The sequence below is a fragment of the Lycium barbarum genome, chromosome 1, assembly GCF_019175385.1.
Source record: "Lycium barbarum isolate Lr01 chromosome 1, ASM1917538v2, whole genome shotgun sequence".
Lineage (NCBI taxonomy): Eukaryota > Viridiplantae > Streptophyta > Magnoliopsida > Solanales > Solanaceae > Lycium > Lycium barbarum.
In genome coordinates, this window is record NC_083337.1 from 133779632 (window position 1) to 133801579 (window position 21948).

A 21948-nucleotide genomic window follows, 5' to 3' on the forward strand; every position below is an offset into this window, starting at 1 on the left:
TTGGTCACGGGCCCAATATATGGTAATTATCTCTTCAAACGTTTATATGCGCTCTTATACAAATGTACAATATGTGCATTATTGGCCAGTTTTATGAACAGTAAGCACAACTTGGATATGTAGCAAGTACATCAGACAGAACAAATACATGGCCAACAGTGGCACATTGGTGTGTAAGGCAGATTCATCTTCTGCTTCTTATATTTCATCTGGCCCAAAAACTTCAGCAATGCATATCCTTTCCTAGCACAGCAAAATATATTGCTTCATCTAGCATTTTAGAACATGTTGACCACACTGATACATGTAAAAGGAAAAAAGAAAATCACATTTACAAATAAATTTGGAAGCACAAATGAAATGTTGCAATTACTTAAATGCTAATGTGAAGATTGAAGAATGAAAAACACATCAGCTTGAGGAGACATAAGGGATAGTTGTGCAGTAAATAGTCGGTTAAACAAATCTATTGCAAAATATATTCAACTGTATAAACTGAGGATTGTCCTTAAAACGTGATATGATAAACATATGAAAATTTTGACACAATTTTCTTTCAAAATTTCATAAAGGACGGGAGGAGGGAACTGAACAAAACCAAGGGGTGGGGGTTGGTGGTAGTGAGGCATTACCATTCTTCTCAAAAGAGAGATTTCTTTCCAGTAGCAAAACTTCCCAGATGGGTGCCTCCTGCAGTTGAAAATATAAATTAGGAGAAAAAGAAGACAATTAGCTAGCAGAGTTATGGAAAATAGAAGCAACAGAAGATACAACGTTTAGAAATAGAGAACAAATAATACAAATTTCCTTCCTTCTCTCCATGTTCAATCACATTGGTAAATATATGTATTGGAGGATAGACAAATTGAAACTATCATTGGAACAATGTAGTCATATTCTAGCGGTTTCTTTTGTTGTCTTTGTTTTAGTTTCGGTTGCTTACATTCTCTAATATAACTTCATGAGATGGAGAACTAATATAAACTTTGAAGGTGCAAAAATCATGTAACTTCTGTGTCCAAGATGTCCAACAGCAAAAACAAAAGTCAAATAGAGCTCAAACATAAGTAGGTAATAACAACTGATCTACTAATGCTCTCTGGCCATACGAAATTTAAGAATTCGCTAAAGACAGTATTTCACTATTTGCAACTAAAATGATTGAGTCAAATGTAGCCGTTAAATATGCAAAAGATATATCTGACAATTATCCATTCAAGTTAAGGGTGTCAAGTGGGCCGGGCCATCCCGAACCCGGCCAGCCACCGGCCCGGCCCAGACCCACTAAGAGGTGTAAGGGGTTGGGCTAGGTGGGCTTTATTAGGGGGCTGGGCCGGATAAGGTGGACAGCCCACCAGCCCGGCCCACCAGTAGCCCGGGTGATGGCCCACCGGGGCACCGGCCCGGCCAACTTCAAATAAAAAAAAAGATAAGTACTACATTTATTACTAATAATAAGTATTTTAAAAACATTGTATCCCAATAAATTAGGAGTCTCTTTTTACGGAACACTTTAGTTTTCTTTAAAATTGTATTTTAAAGCTAGACAATCTTGTTTTCTCAACAAATATACCTTTGATACATTTTCAGTATATAATATATATTAGATTGTGATAGTACTTATCTCAAAAAATATACCTTTGATAAATCATTCAGTTCAATTTCATGCCTTTTCACAAGTGTTTACGTAACACACCGGTACCCCCTCTAATAGGCTAATACCCGACACTCCGGACTTGTGGAGATATATGTCACCACAATGTTGACATTTAACATGTTCCTCATTTACTCGCTCAAAATGCATCCACACCGCACTTGAAGTTGATCTTCGAACTCGAGGAGAAGGTGGACGTGAAGTAATGTACACTAGTTGAATAACAAATTTAGATAAAGAGAGAATTGTGTGAAAATGAAGAAGAATGGAGGGGTATTTATAGTTTGAAAATATGACCAAAGTGAAGTTATTCATAAATTTAGGGGTTCAAATAAAATTAGCAACGACTAGTTTTTTAAATTTACAACGGCTAGCTTTATGAATTTGACGACGACTAAATTTTTTTTTAATTTAGCAATTTTATCATTAGATGTAAATGTTAATTTTATTATTATTAGTAAATGTAAATGTCTATTTTTGTATTAGAACTTCAAAAAAAAAAAAAAAACCCGGCCTACTAACTATAACCTGGCCCGGCCCGGTTAGCCCGAGGTGTAGCCCCTATTCGGGATGGGCTGGGCCGGACACCATTTTCCCTCTCCAAGCCCGGCCCCTAACTTACGGCCCAGCCCGACCCAGCCCCCTATGGCCCACGTTTAAATGGCCCGGCCCGGCCCACTTGACACCCTTAATTCAAGTAGAACCTCAATTGCTTCTTTTTGTTGCAAGGATCTTAGTTTTATCTAGCTTACACTTGCCCACCCATTCCAAAGTAATATGCAACATTTTCATTTTCGATAACATATTCCACATCTTCAAGAGCGATTCACCAGTTTATATTCTTTCTATATCCTAAATCTAACTATTCAATGTCTTACTCAATAAGCAAGCAGAGAGCATCATTCCATAGGTCTAAGGAGGTTAATGAAATGCCTCCACTTTAGAGAATGAGAATAAATTCCTAGTATTTCACTGGTCACTGTTGTTATGGAATGAAAAAAAAAACTAGAAAGAATAAACTATAACTCTTTGTATTGTTTCTTGCATTGAAAATTAAAAGAATACATCTCTATTTATAGAAATTAAAGAGAATAAAATAAAAAATAAAAAATATTTCCTTATAGATACTAAACTAAAAGGAAACTAAATATTCTATAATTAATGTAGTAACTAGATTTAGAAGGAAACTAATGTTCTAAAATATCCCTAGTCAAAAAGGAAGTAAATATTTCTACCACTAATTAAATCATGAAGTGGAAGGAAAGTAAATTTTAACATTCCTCTCAACTTCCCACAAATCATAAGCTTCAAGATAAGACTTCATCTTAACTGACCAAATTTGATAGTTTTCACCAATGAAGGTTTGTGGGGCATTGAAGGAGAGATTATTGCTTCCATGATTTGAAATACGGTTAAAATTGGGTTAAAAAATTGGTTAAAACTGGCTTAAAGTAGCCCTGCGTTAAAAATAAAAGCTAGGGTTAAAATTGGTTTAAAGTAGCGATGCGTTAAAAGTAAATGAAAGCGTTAAAATTTGGTAGAAAATGGGTTAAAAGTGTAACGACCCTCCCGGTCATTATGGAAAATATAGGATCACCCTACCAAATAGAACCTTCCCAAAGATAGAACGAGCTAATAGAAACTCGATCGTATAAGTCTAAGAACTGAAAACTTGATTTGTTTGTGATTGTTGTTTGATTGTGTTGAGTCCATCGAGGGGTGATGTAGGAAATTAGAAATTTGTTGGGAATTCCGACGTCGCGGGTGATTTCATATGGTGTTTGTGAGGCTTCGGATGAAATGTTAGGTGGTAAAGTTGAAAAACTGGGAAAATTGCAAGCTTACTATTTTAGTGGTACTGCTGCAGCAGGGGAGGTACCGCTGCAGTGGTGATCTTCTCGCCGCAGTGAACAAATGGGATTTGGGGTATCCTCTATGGCGGGCACTGGACCGCTATGGGATGTCGCTATAGCGGGATCAGGCCCGTCATGGCGGAGGTCAGGATTAGTGTGGTCCGCTATAGCGGGCACTTGGCTGCAACAGCGAGACCGCTGCAGCGATGATTTGACCGCCGCATCGGTTGACGGGAACAGAATGTCGGCTTTTAAACACTTAGTTCTGAATTCTTTATTCATAAAACTCCAAAACAGTTCCCCACAAGCACCTAGGGTGAATTTCCAAGCTAGGGCAAGAATATCCTTGAGAGGTAAGTATCAACCATTCCATCCATCCTTACGTTATCATCTTCATGATCATTACCATTTTTATGGGTCTACAATGGTGAATTAGAAATAGTAACCCTAGAACCTAATAGACCTTCTATAGTTGATGGGTTATGATTGTTAGCATGTGTTTATCTTCTAATGGCTTGGGTTATCACCTTTTAATCAAGAATTGAACTATTAGAGTCATGAACTAAGTAAATTGAGACTTAGGGTTTCATAAAAATGGTTGCTTGACCATGGAAACTGCTTGTAATAGATGTTTTGATTAAATAGCCTTATAAATTGATAATTGGTGGCTGCTAAGGCAAATGTTAGGTTGATTTACACCTAGAAATCATTCACCCATTGAAATGGAGCTAAAGGGAAGGGTGTTCTTGAATTGATTTTGTGATTAGATTAATTATGACTCATTGAGCATCCTAATTGCTAGACTTCAAGCGTTCCGAGGCTTTACGGAAGGGAAAGGCTATAGCGGAGTAATGTGCATTGTTCCAGCTCTACATTCGAGGTAGGTTATGGTCTATTTGAGTTAGACTTTGATTAGTTGATTGTTTGTGTTGTGAAATTGATAGGAGAAAACATGTCTAGTCTCCAAGCATGATTGTGTGTGGTTGAACTTTCTATATGTTGTTGTTTGAGTGATTATGTGGGCTTCGTGCCACTATTCATTGTGTCGGGACTTACAGGCTGATGGTGTTGTGCTGAGAAGTTAGTATGATATTCTTGGTGGAATTGAGATACAAATGATAATTTGATTATTGGAAAATAATGTGACACTATATATATATATATATATATATATATATATATATATATATATATATATATATATATATATATATATATATATATATATATATATATATATATAAAATGTTCATTTGACTGGGGGTGAGGATGAGGCCTACATATAAGCAGGCACATTTGACCGGGGTTGAGGATGTAGCCTAGTTGTGAGCTCGAGTACGAGGAGTGAGTCCGAAACGAGTGGTACATGGACACCATGGGTCCCCTGCAGGTCATGGCTACTGAGCAATGACATCAGTTAGCATGTGTGTACATCGTGTATATGGTTATTGTTGGTAGACTTATTTCTGTTGCTTGCTTCCGTGATTTGACTCTTGATATCATTGGGTGACTTGATTGTTGATATCCTTGGTTGTCTTGTTGATTGGGTTAACTGATTATGTGTTGTTGACTGGCTTGTCTATTTTATTGATTTTATGATGTATGCATGATACTAATCTTAGTCGGCCTATGATATCTACCAGTACATAGTGTTTGTACTGATACTACCTTGCTGCATTCTTTTGAGTGCAAATTGCGATCCAGAGCTGCTACCCGACCTCACATCTAGCGTTGAGGCCGTTTGCTGACAGATTTAGGGTGAGCTTCTATCCATGCCAGGCCGCCCAAAGATCTTCCTTTATGATGTCTATATCTATTCCAGACATTGTTGGTTATTTATTTAGACAGATTACATTCCTTAGACATGTTTTGGATTAGAGTCCTTGTACGGTGACTTTCGGATTTTAGGGTGTAATAGTTAGGACTTCCGCATTTACTTTATTATTTTATGGCATGACTTATTTTGATTCATCTTGTGCTTGAATGGTTAATAAATGATTGAATTGGTTAATATAAAAATGGACTTGAATGAATAGATGGCTTACATATTGGTTCGCCGACTAGGAGTTAGTGTGGGTGCCAGTCATGGCGGGTTGGGTCGTGACAAAAAGTAGTTCTTCTTTTTTAAAGAAATCACAGATCCATTGAGATTAATGAATCTGACTCTGATACCACTGTTATGGAATGAAAAAAACGAGTGAGAAAATTGAAGAGAGAGTAAACTATAACTCTGTATATTGATTCTTGAATTGTTTCTTGCATTGAAAATAAAAGACTACATCTCTATTTATAGAGAAGTAAAGAGAATAAAATAAAAAGAAAATATATTATTTCCTTATAGATACTAAACTAAAAGGAAACTAATGTTCTAGAATATTCCTAGCTAAAAAGGAAGTAAATATTTATACCACTAATTAAATCATGAAGCGGAAGGAAAGTAAATTTTAACAACTGTAACATTTAACTTCAGAGCACACTGACAATATAACGAAGAGGTAAAAAGACTTCTTGTTCAAATATAAAAATCATTTAGTTCAACACATTTGTCTCTGCAAAAGAAATGAGATTTTAAAATATAAATAATGTGTAAGAAAGATAACTAACATGTTAATAAGCATAAAATAGTAAATTTACAGGTAAAAGGATACAGAGAATAGGGAAACAAAACTTAAATAAGAACATGTCATGTGTTTGTTAGCCTCTAACCACTGAAACAAAAACACAGAACATCAAGATACAAAGTTACAATTTCATAAGCACAAAGTTAATACACTATAAATCATATCATTTGTTTGGAAAGCTTGAAAATCTACATCTATAGAGGACTTGTCCATTAGCATTTCATACATGTATGAACGCATCCAAAAACTAAATGCACGGTTCAACTTTATCAAAAGGAATCTATGATGGCCTAACATCTTATGAAGCGGACTGAAAGTATAAATTTTTATGGATATTTATTTAGTAATTTTGATTCACTGGCTATGAGCTTGAGGCACGTTTCAAAAGTATAGCCTTGAAATCTTATGTGCTAAGATTCAATATTCTTTCACGACATCTTAAGAAATAACTAACAAGGTAATGCTCTAACTACAACAATAAATTTGAAAGAAGTATTAAAAAAAATGCTACAGTAACAAAGAATTCGACATAGATGCAGCGGCATAGGAAGATGAAACTTCTACTCTTTTCTGTATAGATTTAAAGGAGCTCAGTCTTCAAGATAACCTTAAGTTCTCTCGCTTTTTTTTTTTTTACTTTGTCAACTAGCTATCCTAGGCATCGCCACTTCGTGTTGGAGCAGACGATCTTTCCTTTGTGATCTTTATATTTTGTACTATCTGCATCTTCTTGATACCATTAATAAAACTACTTACTTCATCAGGAAAAAAAAACTTAGACTAATTGTTGAGTATAATAAATGAACTCATGATAGACCAAAAAAAAAAAAAAAAATCTTTACTAAAGAGGTGAAATTGTGATAGATAAACGAATTAATGTATATTATCTCAGAGTATAATTAGTTTTGGCATTGTAGCATTTGGAAAAAATTTCACCCAAGGTACTTTGAAAGGATGACTTTACTAAAAATTCGTGTATGATTAGCTAACCAGAAAGTTCATTATTATTCAATGGATGGAATAATGAAACTTTCTATCTAGACAAAGCTTAACTTCTATGCACTTCAATTGTCTTTTTACTGGTTGCTTGATACATCGTAAGAACTAAGCTTTGACAGTACCAAATTAAGAATATTAACAGTTCAATCTTCCAGTGAAACAAATCCAAAGGCAAACAATGAGATAAAACAGACATAACAAACTCATCTATCCGAATATCGGCATACTTCTAGTAACTTCCAAAGCACCAAAGAATTGCAGCAAATTTACAAAACCATCGGAGCAATTCTCCAAAACACATAATTATAGTACACTTCTATTAATATCCAACACAAATCTCAATACCTAAAATCAACCAAATACAAGTATCTCATAATTTGATTTTTAGATTTCTTGGTATGTCCTAGAGGGCCCGGATTATATTAAAATAGAAAAATATTGGAAAATCATAACAATAATAGCGCACCTATGTAGATTGACAATAATGTCTCGTAGAAGTAAATGGTGTACCTTATAGATGATCATTTTATATAACACTTGTGGGAAAAAGAAAAAAAACAGTAAACAATTATTCAGACGTCTCAGGCATATCATCAAATAACTTGGGTGAATTCAGTATGCACAGCATTTTGTGACAAATCGAAACATGCATATCAGGACAAAGAGCAAAAGGGGGGAACTATCTAGGAAACGGCGAAACACAATATGAAGATTCAAACATATTAGGAAAAGAAAATTAAACAAAGCTCAAATCCGAGTGTTTACTGGTAAATAAATGAAGAAGTAACAGATGAATAAATGAAAGAGCTTTACAGTAAATGAACAAAGGGTTGCAGATCATCTCAGATTCCCAGTAACAAAAACTTCATTTCAAAATCTCATTCACTGTCATCTTCTACGCCCCAAACAGCCACTGCAAGAACAAAGATATTTAAAAAGAGAGATGATACTTTGAAAGAGTGAAGAAGACAGAGAAGCAGAGGAAAATCTGAAAAACCTGAACTGGAGCCGTGGAATCAGAGAATTTGGTCACAATTACCTCTGAAGACGACATCGAAGAAATCATACAGGAGTACGCGTGGTTAGCTTAAAACTAAAGAGTAATACACTTGTTAGCAGGATAGATTCTGAAGACGACATCGAAGAAATCATACAGGAGTACGCGTGGTTTGCTTAAAACTAAAGAGTAATACACTTGTTAGCAGGATAGATTCTGAAGACGACATCGAAGAAATCATACAGGAGTACGCGTGGTTTGCTTAAAACTAAAGAGTAATACACTTGTTAGCAGGAGTACGCGTGGTTTGCTTAAAGATATCTATCCAATCAGATGGGCCCAAGTATGAAGTACCATTTACATTACTCTTGGTACAATAAGTGACTGCGGTGTTCGTCCACCTCTTGTTCACTTCTGAATAGTAGTAAGGTACATGTGTAAAGTTCTATCATGCAACTAGTTGTGAACAACTATAAGATACCATTTTTTGTTGTCAATTTTTTTTCCCCTTTTCATGAAGATTCTTTTGTGTGTAATTTAAGGCCTCATAATTGAATTTGACCAAAGTATATTTCGATTCGTTCTATACTCTATAAAGATTGTATCCGTGCTTTTTAAGTCCTCTTTATAGCTCTTACTCAATGCAATTTGATCCCAATTCACAAGTTAGAAGATAGCAGAAGAGACAACTAAAACCATCACTATCTTGGAAATTTGTTAGAAAAAGATGCAGAAAATTTATGAAGTATGTGTTACACATAGGTCAATCTCACTAACAAGTTGGAATCCAATGTATATGAAGTAGAATTTTGTCTATAGTCCCATTTCTATTCTCTCATGGGACCACTGAATGATTAGTTTTTGGTAATTTTGATGGAATCTTCCTCGTCTAATTTTTCTTCTTTGAAAAGTCTTTTGGAAAACTACAGCATATCCTTATCCCTGGACCACTAGTTTTGTAGAAATTTTCTTTACTGTGTGCATTACGCATGGTGCTACCGTTAGCATTAATATCGACATAAGTCTGTCTCTCTAGCGAAATTAGACGGTGATCATAAGTTAGCAGTTTTATAGATGTGATGCGAAACCATCTCTAGAATGTATTAAAAAAAAAGAAAAAAAGACAGCAGCCCTAACAAGCCAGACTCTGCTGCCAGCATCAACAACTACATTAAAAATGCTAAATTCTTAATTGATTCAATCTTATACAATTTTTATACAATGGTCATACACAATTTTATCAAATTTACAATGTATTTTCAAAGGGTAAAAAGGTTTAAAATGGATAAAATCATAGTTGGTTTTAAAGTCCTAATTATTAGGCAATGTCCTAAATGTACACTTTTATTCAATATAGAATTACCTGTTTGAAGAAATAATCTAATTCTTTAAGGGAATAAGTCAGTTAGCAATTTAAGTTTCTTTTCATGGGTTATTCAGGATTGCACTACATCTCAAGCAAGCATCACAGAATTTGTATAAAATAAATGGTAAAATTTTAATTGATATACATATGTATTCTAAATAAGTGTTAGTTATAATAAACCTAAGGAACGTATATAATAAATTACCGTTGTTAGTCAACTATTCCCTCCGGTCCAAAATAATTGAGGTTTTAGCCTCTAAATATTGGTCCAAAATAATTGAGGTTTCACAAAATCATGAAAGTATTTAGTTTCTCTTTCCTAATTTGCCTACATTCGCATATCCCTATAATAAATATATCAACCTAAAAAGAAAAGAAAATCATAATTATGAGTACTTTAGTCAAAACATCTCTTAATTATTAGGAGTTAATGAATTCCTTAATCTGTGTGCTCAAGCTTAAAACCTCAATCAACTTGAACAGGAGGGAATAATATGTTAGAATTAAAACCGTACCCATTGCATGTCCATCCCATTAGGATTGTTTGTTGACTTTTAGATCTCTTGTTATTCCTAGTTTGGTTAGGATTAAGTTTTCCTGGAAGGCCTATGTAAACGGCGATATACTCATGGTCGGTTCAAATAAAACTCTAAATCAACGATGAGGAATATGATAATGGGAGGATTATGGAAGAATACGAGGACGAGATTCTAAAGGTGCCCATTATGAATTATGGGATGAATCAGTGGGCTCGTATTTCTTCTTTACTCTTTTCTAAGTCCGCCAAACAATGTAAGGATCGCTGGTACGAGTGGCTCGAGCCTTCAATTAAAAAGGTTGAATATTGGACGCGAGAAGAAGATGAGAAACTACTTCACCTTGCAATGCTCATGCCCGGACAATGGAGGACAATTGCACCAATTGTTGGTCGTACATCATCCCAGTGCACTGAACGTCATGAGAAGCTTCTCGATGCTAAGGGCGAGAACTATGACGATCCTAGTGTAAAAAGGTAAGATAATCCCTGGGATCTCTTCATATTATTCTCTCCGATTTTGCAATCTTTCAGATCTTCCATATCTTGTTAATATCCCTTATTTTCTGTAATCTTCTGATTCTTTTTTATTTATAGTTTCCTTTATATTATTGAGCAATCTCTGCTCATCCTTATGTATTTAAAGACGATCAATGTAATACACAAATCGTAGCCTTTTGCAAAATCGTTCTGCCTCTTTATGGTGTTAGAGCACCTCACGTTTTAACGAGTTTTCGATCCTGTTCTTTCTTGTTAGCCCATCATGTCCAACAACTTGAACGACAACACTACGGTTGTGCAAAGTCCAGCCAATCCTGCCACCAGTAACCGAAATTCAGGTACCTCCCCTTCTCAAACAGTCACGAGTCCATTAAGTCAAGGAGGCCAACTTGTTTTGATCAATCAACCCACCCAGCTGCCTATACGGCTTGCTGGTAGCACCAATTATGTTTCTTTGAAGGCTCAGTTTGATGCTATCTACCCTGGTTATGATCTGCTTTCCTACATTGATGGTACCCTTCCATCTCCAACTGATTCAAACTCTCAAACATGGAGGCGGCAAGATGGCCTTCTTCGTCATGCTCGTATGACGTCTGTCGATCCTACCATAGCCCCTCTGATTTCCTCTGCAGCTTCTGCACACATCGCTTAGATAAAACTAGCTTAGCAGTATGCCAACAAAGTCAAACTTGTATTTACAGTCTTCGTGACTCTTTCAGCCGCCTTATGAAGGCCACGAAGTCCCTTGCTCAATATCTCAATGAGATTCGTGCTATCTCTGAAGAACTTGCATTGTTGGCTCTCTCATTAACAATGATGAACTTGTCATCAAAGTGCTCAGTGGACTTGGACTAGAATGTGATGCCATTAGCTCTGCCATCTGTGCTCGTGAAAACCCCATCACTTATGAAGAGCTTTTTGAAAAACTCAGCAGCCGATAATTGTTCCTTCTTCACACACCCAAGCTTGAGATGCCACCTCTTACTGCTCAGTTTAATCAACATTCGACATAAGTTAATCGGCAGCACAAGAAAAATTACCGAAATAACCAATCTGTTGGTAATTGGTCAGGTCCTCAAACCAACCCCAATTTGGGCAGAAACAACAATACCAACTGAAATTCTAACAACAATTGGCGCTCTCGAAACTCCAATAGTAGAACTCGTCTTCAGTGCCAATTGTGTGACAAGTATGGACATATTGCTTGTGTTTGCCGCTCTCAGAGTCACAATAAGGATGATCTGCAGACTAATTTCTCACCCATTACTGCATCCACCAATCCAAATTGGGTCACAGATACTGGTGCATCACATCACATTACCTTAAATACTCAGAATTTGCAAGCTTACTCTGAGTATACAGGGACGGATGATGTTATAGTTGGTGATGGTAACGGTATTAAAATAACCCCCACATGCCATGCTACTCTCCCCTCTCTCTCTTATACTTTTATTCTAAAAAATGTTTTATGCGCTCCAAATATTCATTGCAATCTTATTTCTCTTCCTCAGTTTTGTGAGCAAAACAAAACATCTATTGAATTTTTTCGTACTTTCTTTGTTGTGAATGATTTGAGAACGGGAGCACCGCTAGCTCAAGGCCCGAATAGGATGCATATTTATGAGTGGACTGGCTCTTCTCCAACTCCATATGTCTACTTCACCACTGCTGCAATCGCGCATCTCGTTGGCATCGTCGTCTTGGTCACCACATCTTAAAGTTTTTATTCCCTTATTTCCATATATAAGTTACCTGTTTCTTCCTCCTCTCAAGAGAATTTCAATTCTTGTCTTTGCAATAAAAGTCATCGTTTACCATTTTCTACATCCACCTTAACTAGCTCTCGTCCATTAGAACTTTTATATAATGATGTTTGGGGACCCTATCCCGTTCCTTCTCGTAATGGTACTCATTTTATGTCAAATTTGTTGATCATTTTACAAAGTATATGGCTTTTCCCATTCAAGCACAAATCTGATGTCACTGCCATATTCATTAATTTCAAACTCTTGGTCGAGAAGTATTTAACTCCACAATTCTCACTGTATATTCAGATGGCGGTGGTGAGTACGAAGGTCTAACTAAGAGGCTGGCTAACATGGACATTCAACATCTGTTTTAAACACCTTATACGCCCCAAAGAGTTAGTACTGTTGAACGTCGTCACTGACATATAATGGAGACGGATTTAACTTTGTTGCATTAAGCCTCTAAGCCTTTTCAATACTGGTCTTATTCCTTTCAAACTGTCGTTTACCTAATCAACAGTATGCCCACACCTATCTTTCAAGGCAAGTCTCCATTTGAAGCCTTCTTTCATGTTAACCCCAATTATTCCTCTCGTCGTACCTTTGGTTGCTTATGTTATCCATGGTTAAAACCCTATAATAACCATAGATTGAAACCCAAGTCTCGCCCTTGTGTCTTTCTTGGTTACTCTGTCACCCATCACTGTTATCAATGCTTTGATCCATCATTTCCGAAATACTTCTATCTCGTCATGTGATATTCCAGAAAAATAGTTTTCCTTTTGCTTCTATTCCTCAAGGGTTACCTCAGATTACACCACAAGAAATACATTCCTGGCTTAATAATTCAACCACGAATCAGTCATGTCACCCTGAGATTGTTCTTCTCCCGTGCCTCTAACAAATGTTCTATCAGTGCCTTTTATTGACAGAAAACACACAGTCATCATCTCCTTTATCCCTATTGCAACCACCTTCACATTCCACATCTCCATCTAGTAACGACAATGAAGAGACAAGTCCCTTGTTCTCTATGGTTGTTCCTGTCTTGAGTGATAATGCTCCTACCTCTTATTCGCAACAGGTAAGTTCTACTCCCCCTCAACCACCAACTCGTGTTGCTACTCACTCTCAGTATAATATTTTTAAACACAAAAAGCCTACAGACTACTCTGCTTTAGTTGTTTCTATAGATGCATTAGTGGTTCCCCGAACTTACTAAAGCGGTTCAAAATGCTCCTTGCCTTAATGCAATGTGTAAGGAGATTGTCGCTCTTGTTAAAAACAATACTTGGACTTTATTTCCTAAATCTCAAGCACAGAATGTAATTGGGTGCAAGTGGGTTTTTCGAATTAAGCACAAACAAGATGGTTCGATAGATAGATATAGAGGAAGATTGGTAGCCAAGGGTTTTCATCGGCGGCCAGGCGTTGATTTTACTTCTACTGTCAGCTAGGTGGTCAAGCCATCTACAATTCGTCTACTATTAACATTTGCTATGTACTTCAATTGGCTTCTCTATCAGCTCGATGTTAATAATTCTTTCCTTTAAGGAACTCTAGCCGAAGAGGTTTATATGGATCAAACGCCTGGGTTCATTGATAAAAGCCATCCTAATCATGTGTGCTAACTTCATATAAGCAATTTATGGACTCTGTCAAGCTCCCCGTGCATGGTATACAGAGTTCACAAACTTTATTGCTTCTATTGGTTTTGTATGCTCACAATTAGATCCTTCTCTATTCATTCTCCATGGCACAGACTTTGTTGTATTTCTTCTCGTATAAGTGGATAATTACATACTCACGGGATCTTCAAAATCCAAGATTTTCCATGTTAATAATGCATTGGCTCGTGATTTTTCACTCAAGGATGTTGACACCTAATTTTCACCTCATAGAAGTCGTATTTTAATTTTCAAAATTTCCCGAGTCAACGACGGAGTAAGGATATACCCTTTAAAAATTAAATTTTCAAAATCCCTAGAAAATTGCAAAATGAAGTTTAATTGTTACTTCCTGAAAACTGACGACTACGATAAATACGAGTTATTTACTTTCATCCCGCTCCATCTAATTCGAGAAATTTTTAATTAAAAACGACGTGTGAATTACGGCTCATTTTAACCGCATTTTTACATAGTTGAAATATTTCTCAGAACTATGTCAATATTGGGCTCGTTTTAAAGATAGCATTTTAATTCTACAAATTATGATTTTTATCGGTCCAAATAATTATTATATATTAGTATTTTAAACCAATATATATTTATGACATATGTTTTATTACACAAAAGGAGGGGTCATTTTCTATCTTGTATGGTGCAATTTGATTCATTTGTACCTTTATTAGTACTATTTGCATGATTGTTGCTGCCATGTGTACTATCCTAGTACGAATTTGTTTGTCTTATTCTAATTAGGGTACAAATTTGTTAGTTGGATTTTTTGTCTTATTTGATTTTTGAAATTATGGATAAGGTCTTTTGAAAATTAAGGATTTTTGGGGGAAAAGGTACGGTTATGCGTACTATCCTAGTACGAATTTTTTGAAATTCTTTTGTCTTATTCTAATTAGGGTACAAATTTGTTAGTTGAATTTTTATCTTATTTGATTTTTGAAATTATGGATAAGGTCTTTTGAAAATTAAGGGTCTTTTGGGGGGGGGGGGGGGGGGGGGGTAGCCACGGCCAAATGACCTATTTTTGTCCCTAGGGTTCTAAATTTGCTTGCCTATAAATAGATGGATATTGACATTAAAAAAAAAAGGAGATAGGAGAGGAAAAAAAAGAAGAGGGAGTTCGAAAATTAGCACAAAAAAAAAACTAAGGTTTGATTTTTATATTCAAAAACTTAGTAGCCTATACACACTCTTACTCAAAATACACTACAAAAAATATAAATGCAATATATATATATATATATATATATATATATATATATATATATATAGAAGAATACGAATATCATCCAAAAATTTAAAAAGACTACGGGGTTTTCAAGGATTTGTGAAGTGTTGGTGCTTGAATTTGATGGATTCAATCCTTCCTTTTGATCTTTAGGTTGCCGCATTAAAAGGTAACCTCTTAGTCTATCCTTTATTTCATTCTAGTTATGATTATATATTTTATTATGATACTTGTGTCAGTTAAAAATAATTATTTACTAACTTAGTCCTGTTTTGATGATTAAGTGGATATTTTGTGAGTTTGATATCATTTGAAACTATAAAATGAATTAAAAGCTTGATTTAGATGATGTTAAATGATCTCGGGTTAGCTAAGTTCGATAAAAATGAGAAAAAGAATAGTTTATGTTGGAGCTTTGACACTATTTTATTGACACTGATAGATTTAAGTATAGTTTAGTCATTCTTGTTAGTTTTTGATAGGATACAATTAGTTCTTGTGAATCTATCACTAGTGCATGGGAATTTTATGCATTTTTTGATCCTGTTTGGCTATTTTAATAATTAAGAAATTGGTTGAGTAGATTATAGGATAGATGTTGTTTGTTTGTTGAGTTAATATATCTCTAATTCTCAAAATGTGCTTTCCCTAGTCTGTTTTAATCTTGAGTGTAGAGAAGTTGACCTTCTTTTATCATCTGATTGAATATTGATTGTTTGAAAGTGCACTTAGCAGTTCAAATCATTTTGTTAGAAAAATATGATAGTCTTAGGTTCTAAAACTGGATTAGTAAAAGTTTTCTTTCAAAATGAATGATGAAGTCTTGTTTTGAAGCTTTGAGTGAGTTTCAGAAAAACCAAGTAGCATGTTTTTTAGTCTTGTTAAGATTTGTAGCTTGCACCTTTTATTTTCACTTGAACTGTTTGCCTTAATTTGATTATGAAGAACTCTTTGATCAATAAAACTTGTTTGTTTTTGTAACACTCTGTAAATCTGAGTTAAGTGTCAAAGTGTCTTTGAGAAGCGGGACTCCACTGTTTTTGTTAACGTAAAATACGGCCAAAGAATGTGGTCGGTATTTTGAAATACGGCTCGTATTCCTTGGGCGTATTTCACCCGCCTCCCTATAGGGTCCCCTATTTTTGTTAATGTAAAATACGGCCACATAATACGGCCCGTATTTCTTGGGCATATTTCACCCGCCTCCAGTCGTGTGTATATAGAGCGGGTTCAGTTAATTTTATTATTTATTCACATTCTCATAAACCCTAAGGACGAAAATCTTTCCTCCAAGTCTTCAAACATTAAGGTAAGCACATCTTTAACATTATTAATCAATCCTAGCATTAAACCCATGATTCTTGAATGAAAAACCTAAGGTTGCAAGGTAATGTTTCTCAAAGTGACTCAACCTAGGGTTTTGGGTGTTCTTCATTGTAAAAGTGAATTGTTGAGTTACGCAAGGCTTAATTAAGTTATGTCTCTTTTGAAAACCTTATTTTGGAGCTGTGTCTCCTTTTCAAAAGTCCTTTATTGAATAAAAAAGTGAACTTTTCATACTTTAAAAACCTATTTCATGCTTTGACTGTGGTTGGTGTGCGTGGAGGACAAGCCCACATTAAACCTTGATTGTACTATACTCTATACATATATACGTAATTCTAATCGTTTTCCTTTATAAGAGATGATCATCAATAATGGCTAAGGGCAGGTAATGGTGTTTTATGATGTACTATGACAATTGGACCTTGTTTAAGGAAGTGGAAGCATTCTCAAGATTATCAATGAAATGATGTATCTTTGTAATGACATGATGAACTTAAATGCTAATTGATGATGTGATTACCTTGAGATGAATTGTGATTCGGCTTCTAGGCTATGAACTTTATTGTTGTGTTTGACCTAGCTACTCGGGAGGAAGGGTAGTCACTATAGATCCTAGTGTGGTAATGCCTAGCCATTCGGGAGGAAGAGTGGCCACTGCAAGTTCGCTACCTAGGTGCGGTTTATGCCTAGCTATTCGGGAGGAAGGATAGCCACCGAGAGTCTAATATTCCGGTGTGGTGCGCAGTTATGTTTAGGGAACCTCAAAGGTTATCCCTTCGATGTGATTCATTCTTGGGCCTGTATTGGCATGTGTGATATCTTTATCTCTTTATGAAAGTATTACTGATGATATTCTGGCAAATTGAAAGGACATAACGGAAAGTTGTAAACTTGATAATAAAGGGTTCTCATTCATTTTGACAAGCATATTGAACCAAGTTGAGTAACTGTTTAACAACGATTTCACATGATTTCCAAAACTGATTTCTTTACTTATTATTGTATCTGATTTTTATATGTTATATTGTCCCCGAGGCACTCAGTGAGTATGAAGTACTCAGGCATACCATTGTTGTTTTTGATGGTATATTAGGTAACGAAGAAGAGCAGGTTCGTGGAGACTAAAGCGCTATAAGAACTTGTTGTTGCTGTTGATTTGGTGAGCCCACATGCTCATGCATGGGTCATCCTCTATTTATTCGTTCCATTTATTTATATTAGCTTTTCGGGCTGCGGCCCGATGATTAGACGGTCATTCTTTATCCTTAGAAGCTCCATAGTTTACATTCATTCCGTGGGTAGTTGGAGGGTTATTGTTAAAGCTTCGACTTTGCTGTTTTGACTAAGTTATACCTTTATCAAGACTTCCGCTGATTTAATAATTAATAATTTGTTTAATTTGTTAGTTGCTTATCTATAAATTGCTAGCGTTTGAGCAGCGAACCTTGCGGGTTCTAGAAGTTGAATGTTGCATCTTTAGGTTCTTTCGATGTTGTTCATGGCTTCGGATGCCGGTCACGTCTAGGATGGATTTGGGACGTGATAGTTTTGCTTGAATGTCTTTCTTAACACCTAAATTGCTGTCAAAAGATTCTGAAAAGAATGAGGAGTTAATCTCTTGAATATAGTTGATCCTGGGCCACTATAATTTTAGTAATTTGCCGCTGCTGGGCATTTTTGCATAAAATGTCCTTTTATTTATGAGTATGATAATTATGGGCTTGAAAGCATTGTAATTCATTTGTTGGCTTTGTAAATTAAATAATTGACCTTGGCTATTTACTAATGTTTTGTACACCTATCTTTTGTGACCTCCCCAATTTGTTGGTGGGTCTATCGAGGTCCACCAACTCCATTAGATCAAGTTGACCTCAACTATGGACAAGCTAAGCATTTGGAACGGATTTGGAGCGGACATAATTTTAATTGCATTTTATTTCTGTTGAGCTTGGTAGGCCTAACTCCCTTCACTTGAAATTATTTATTTGATAATATATGCTTATTGGAACCCTTTAAAAATTGTCACGAAATTGGAGTTGCTAAAAAATTATTTTTAAGTTATAAAAACTGATTTTGATAAAAATTGACATGTAAAAAAATGATTTTGGGACAAAAATTTCTTTATGGTTAAAAATGGACATTTTTTTCAAACGTAAACTATGATTTTGGACAAAAAAGGACTTGACAAATTTTATGGACATTGAGACAAATTGGGATCGTACCTATTGACAATTTGGATAAATGGACTTAAAATTACTTTGGACTAAAAAAAACAAAAAATGTAAAAAATGGTTAACATATGGACACTAATAGCATGCCAAAAAGATTTTTATAGAACTTAAAACTAAAAACCTTTTCTAAAAACTCGGGTAGGCTTACGTAGTGTTCTACTTAGGTTGACGCCTTCGGGTTTTAACCTAGGTGTTCTAGTCCGAAACCCAAAATGCCCAATTTTGGGCAAAACTCTACCATTTTCGTTTCTTGAAAAGTGAGTATTTTTGCATAAATGACACACTTAATTTGCGAAAATATAAATAAAAGCAGTTTTTATCAAAAACAACTTATATCTACAAGGCATACTATTAGAACCCGTAGGTCAACCGTATTTTACGGATCCTTAATACCGGGGTGCCTAACACCTTCCCTGTGGAATCACCAGAACCCTTACCCAAACTTTGGTATAGATTGATTTCTTTTAAAACTTAATCGTTTTAAATGAACTCTTTCGAACTGGTTTTCCTAAGTTATTTATAAGTTAGGTGACGACTCTAAAAACAATGTCCATTTAGAGCACCATCCATGTCAAAGTATATTTTTTCCTTTTTTCCGGTACGATTGACAACCGTACTTTCCCGGGACACTTTTCTTTTTAAATGAAGCAAGTGCAAATACGGATTGTAAAAAATAGAACCGCTACAAAGGACTTATCTCCTTTGACATACTTTCTCGGTGTTGAAGTTTTTCGCCGATCCACAAGTATGTATCTCTCTGAGAAAAAATATATCACCGATCTTCTCCCGCGTTTCAACATGATGGAGGCCAAAGGAGTCCGTACTCCCCTTGCTTCCTTGGCATTTTGAAATTAGATGATGGATCTCCGCCTACAGATTGTAAAATCCATAGGAGGCTCATTGGTTCTCTTCAATATCTATCTACCATACGGCCCGACATTGCTTTTGCCGTCAACCGTTTATCTCAGTTCATGCACAAGCCCTCCTATCAACATTTTCAAGTTGCAAAAAGGGTGTTGCGGTATCTGAAAGCTGCCAATCACTTTTGCTTACTCATTCGACCAGTTGCACCATTGAATATCATCACTTATTCAGATTTTGATTGGGGTGGAAATCCTGATGATCGATGCTCTACTGAAGCATATGTTCTCTTGCTTGGTGGGTCTCCTATCAGCTGGTCATCTAAGAAGCAACGGGCAGTGGCTCGCTCCTCCACTGAAGCCGAGTACAAAGCCATTGCCAATGCTGCTGTTGAAACAATCTGGATTGTCAATCTCCTCAAAGAACTCCGCTTCTCCATTCCAAACACTCCAACCATCTGTTGTGACAACCTTGGTGCCACTTTCCTCTGCCAAAACCTAGCTTTCCACACACGTATGAAGCAACTTGCCTTGGATTATCACTTTGTTCGGGAGCGGGTTCAAGATAAGTCTCTCGTTGTCTGTCATGTTCCATCTACTCTGCAGCTAGCTGACTCTCTTACAAAAGATTGTACCTGCTGCCACTTTCCTATCTCATCGATCTAAAATAGGTGTTGTTGAACCACCACTTGTTCATAAGAAGGAAATATAATAACTGGGATCTCTTCCTATTGTTCTCTCGGATTTTGCAATCTTTCAGATCTTCCATAACTTGTTAATATCCCTTATTTTCTGTGATCTTCTGATTCTTTTTATTTAGTATCCTTTATATTATTGATCAATCTCTGCTCATCCTTATGTATTTAAAGATGATCAATGTACACAAATTGTAACCTTTTGCAAAATATTTCTGCCTCTTTATAGTGATGATCCCAGTAATTTGTGTCCTGGAGAGATTGATTCATATCCAGTCAAAGCCTGCTCGTCCTGATCTTGCTGATATATGGACGAGGATGAGAAACAAATGCTTTCTGAAGCAGGGCTCGGTTAGCCAACACAAGAGGCAAGAAGGCTAAACAGAAAGCCAGAGAAAAACAGCTTCAAGAGGCTCAAGGGCTTGCTTCTTTACGAGAAACGAGGGAACTGAGGGCGGCCAGAATAGATCATGTATATAAAGTAGATCAAGAATTGATTGCAATATCGAAATTCCCTTTGAAAAGAAGCCTTCTCCAGGTTTCTATGATGTTACTCATGAAGAAGAATTTATTCCTGTCCCTTATAAGTTTCCAACTACATTGAAGAACTCGAAGGTGAAAGGAGATTCGATAAGGAAGCTCGTCTACGGAAGCAGGATATTGGACTATATAACATTGCACAAAGACAGGATGCCATATTGCAATATGCTAACAAACTTAATGATCCAGCTGAAGCAGTGATGAGGAATAGGTCGAAACTAAGTCTTCATGCACCACATATTTCAGTATGAATTGGAGGCCATAGCAAAGATAGATGCCAAAAAGGCTAAACTTACTTTTTAATTTCACATGAAGGAGACGACTCTGATTATGTAGTCAAATATGACAATATAACATAATTAATCTTAAATTTCAGCTCTTAAGTTCTGACTTAAATTATTTAGTAAGCGAAATTCTGCCTTCAGATCTAGTTTTCATATTAAAACTTAATACAGATTTCCCTCTAAATTTTCAGCAGCTCCCATTTTCTTGTTTCCGGCATAAAAAAGTTGTATCACACGACACACAGTTAAAATATTTACAATTTTGCTTCCCAGAAGAGAAGATTAGTGATCAAACAAGTACCTCAAAGTTTTAGCTTTCTTTGCTGCACATGACATCCCTAAGAGTCAAATTAGGTGTAGCATCTTTACCAACTAGGAAAATGGACAATTTTGGGACAATGTTAAGTCCTGAAGCAGGGACAATGCGAACCATATTTCAAAGAAAGTGAAATTAGTTATGCCAAGGTCAAAAGGTCTGAAATTAGCAGGGACCTAATAGCTTATACTCATATAATATATTTCTTTTCCTTTCGATGCCATTTCTCAGATGTAGAACTAGAAGCTAAAATAGAAAGGACGTAGGATAGTACATTTTGATGGGAAAGCAATTAAAGGTTGAGACATTCTACTATATTAGAACAATGAATGAGGAGCTAGGATCGGCATGTCTGTTTTGGTCCTTAAAATTTAAGCTGAGGGTATATCGGTCATTTCACATTTTGGTCCTAGGGAATTTTAGTTATTTGGCTCTTGCATCTTAGTTTCAAGTCTTAGATAAGCACAAGTTTGAATGAACCATGGACTATAATAGTTTCAAGTCTTAGATAA

The 21948-nt window shown here is 35.8% G+C and overlaps 1 long non-coding RNA gene and 1 pseudogene across 1 annotated transcript; one reads left to right on the plus strand and one right to left on the minus strand.

The window, feature by feature from the left end:
• LOC132638211 (uncharacterized) lies at window positions 1-8434 on the minus strand. The gene is made up of 4 exons (XR_009581632.1): window positions 8125-8434; window positions 7941-8040; window positions 633-690; window positions 1-297 (listed from the first exon to the last, which is right to left on the minus strand). It is a non-coding gene; the product is annotated as an uncharacterized LOC132638211 (long non-coding RNA).
• A 1716-nt stretch (window positions 8435-10150) lies between these two features.
• On the plus strand, window positions 10151-21087 carry LOC132614418 (cell division cycle 5-like protein; annotated as a pseudogene).
• The last annotated feature ends 861 nt before the right edge of the window (window positions 21088-21948 follow it).